Raw genomic sequence first — 2,901 nt, forward strand, 5'->3', positions numbered from 1 at the left:
GGGGGAGGGTCCCGCGGGTGGGATCGGGTTTGAGAGGGGAGGGAGGGTGGGGGGGGGGGGGGGGGATGGAGCGAGGACAGCAGGCAGTCTGAATCCGAGGGTCTCACTGTAGACAGCGAGAGCGCGGGGAGAGGTGCAAAATAAACTTTGCAGAAAGAAAATCGTCTGGTTCTGCAGTTGGTCTGTTTATCTCTATCCTCCATTCTCTCTCTCCCCTCCTCTGTCCACTCCCACTCTGGCCTTTTCTCTCGCCCCTTTTCTCTCTCCCCCCTCCACCGCGCCCATTTTCTCCCTCCCCCCGGCCCCTCTTCTCCACCCCTCCCGCCCCGCTTCCACGCCTTTTCCCTTTTCTCTCCCACCACCCCTTCTCTCTCTCCCCTCCCCCTTTTCGCAATGTTTGTTCCCAATATGATGCCACGTGACACTGACCTCCTCTACCTGTACATGATCCATATCTCTCTATTCCTTGCACTTCTATGACCATGTCTAAAAGCCCCGTAACCGCGACTATTGCATCTGCCTCCATCATCACCCCTGACGAAGTGTCCCGGCCCCCCCCCCACAACTCTTTGTGCTAAAAAAAAAACTTCCATTAAATTCCCCCTCTCTCACCTTATGCATCTTGTGTTGGACATTTCCATATTGGGGCAAAAAGGTTCTGACTGTATATCCTATCATCATTTTATATACGTCTATCGTCTCCCCTCAACCTCTGATGTTTCAGAGAAAACAACCCAAATCCATGCAACCTCTCCCTGTAGCTGACACCCTCTGATCCAGGTAGCATTCCGGATCCTTTGCACCCTTTCCAAAGCCTCCACGTCGTTCCTGTTACGGGGCGTACAGAACTGCAAGCAATACTCCAAATGTGGCCGAACCAAAGTGCGATAGGTGCATCATGACTTCCTGACTCTGAATCTCAATGACCACGGCAATGAAGGCAACCATACCTTCCACCACCTTTACCACCCTGTCCATATGCTGTCACCCTCAGTGAGCTGTGAACTTAAACTCCAAGATCCCTCTGCACGTCAATGCCGTTAAGGGTCTTGTCATTAACTGTCCACTCTCCCCTTAAATTTATGTCATAGCAGCAGAATTAGTCAATTCAGCCCATCAAGACTACCTCGCCATTCAATCATGGCTGATCGATCTTTCCCTCTCAACCTCCCAAAGTGCACCACCTCACACTTGCTCGGGTGAAACTCCGTCTGCCATTTCTCTACCCATTTCTGCAGCTGTATCTTCTGACAGCCTTGCACTTTCTGCAACTCCTCCAATTTTGTTGTTGTCAGCAAACTTGGACATTTCCAATGTCCAAGTTATTCATATATATATCTCAAACAGCAGGGGTCCCAGCGGAAGACCACTGGTCACAAACCCCCAGCCAGAATATCTACATTCCACACAACCCTCATCTATGACAAAGCCAATTCTGAATCCATGGACCAAGTCTCCTTGAATCCAGTGCATCTTAAATATTTGTGTCGCACAGCATGTGCCACTTCTCTGCACAATATTCTGTCCCTCGCTCACTCCTACAGCCTGTTACCCTTCCTCCTTGGAATCGCGACTGATGCTACCCCTCTGGGTCCTGGACTGTGATGAGGTCAGTGTGGGACCCACAGACTCGTCCACACACGGGGCAGGAGGTGTTTGACCGGACGGGTGATTGGTGAGTTTTGAGGTGCATTGCTGCTTGGACCATTCACACAGGATCTCCGTACGCTCCCGACCCACGCCCCAGTTCCCAATCCCATCCCGAACGCTCCCGCTCCACGGAGCGGTCTGGCCCAGGGATTGCCAGGGGTTAGCGGGACGTTGTGTTTCTTCACGGAGATCAAATCCTTGAGTCGTTCCTCTGTCCGCCTGGTGACCCCACCTCACCCCCCTTGTTGGAGCTGGGGAGATAGCGGCGTCTGTGCAGCCTGGTGTTGAACTTGTGATGGCTAGAGTTTGTGGGCACAGTGCTGGTGATGTGTTTCCACTGCCCGAGCTGCCCGCTGTAGGTGGTGCATGTCCTAGCAGTGGACCAGAGGGCCGGGGTCACTTGTGCCTGCTGTCCATCCCTCGCCTTTCCTCTCTCCTGTAGTCTGTCGCTGGCCTTCCTTTACACTCTACCTCTGTGTTGGCCAAATGCACACCTAGTCTGCTACCATTCCCTTCCATTCCTCCCAACCCCCCCCCCCCCCAACTGTCTGGAGCCTTGAGTGCTGTCAGCAGATCACCACACAGGAAAATCACACTCTCCCTCCGGCCCATCCCATCGATCGCCAACACCACTTATATCGAAGCGCACATGCACAGAGACATACGGGGACATAGACGCACACACACACACACACACTCACACACACACACACACGCACACACGGTCGCACACAGAGACACACATACACAGACGCACACACACACACACACACACACACACACACGGCCGCACACACACGCACACACACGCACACACATACACACACACACACACACGCACACACGGCCGCACACAGAGACACAGACGCACACACACACACACACACGGCCGCACACACACGCACACACACACGCACACACACACACACGCACACACGGCCGCACACAGAGACACACATACACAGACGCACACACACACACACACGGCCGCACACACACGCACACACACGCACACACGGTCGCACACAGAGACACACATACACAGACGCACACACACACACACACACGGCCGCACACACACGCACACACACACGCACACACACACACACGCACACACGGCCGCACACAGACACACATACACAGACGCACACACACACACACACACGGCCGCACACACACGCACACACACGCACACACACGCACACACATACACACACACACACGCACACACGGCCGCACACAGAGACACAC

This window comes from Rhinoraja longicauda, chromosome 24, assembly GCF_053455715.1.
Source record: "Rhinoraja longicauda isolate Sanriku21f chromosome 24, sRhiLon1.1, whole genome shotgun sequence".
Taxonomy (NCBI): domain Eukaryota; kingdom Metazoa; phylum Chordata; class Chondrichthyes; order Rajiformes; family Arhynchobatidae; genus Rhinoraja; species Rhinoraja longicauda.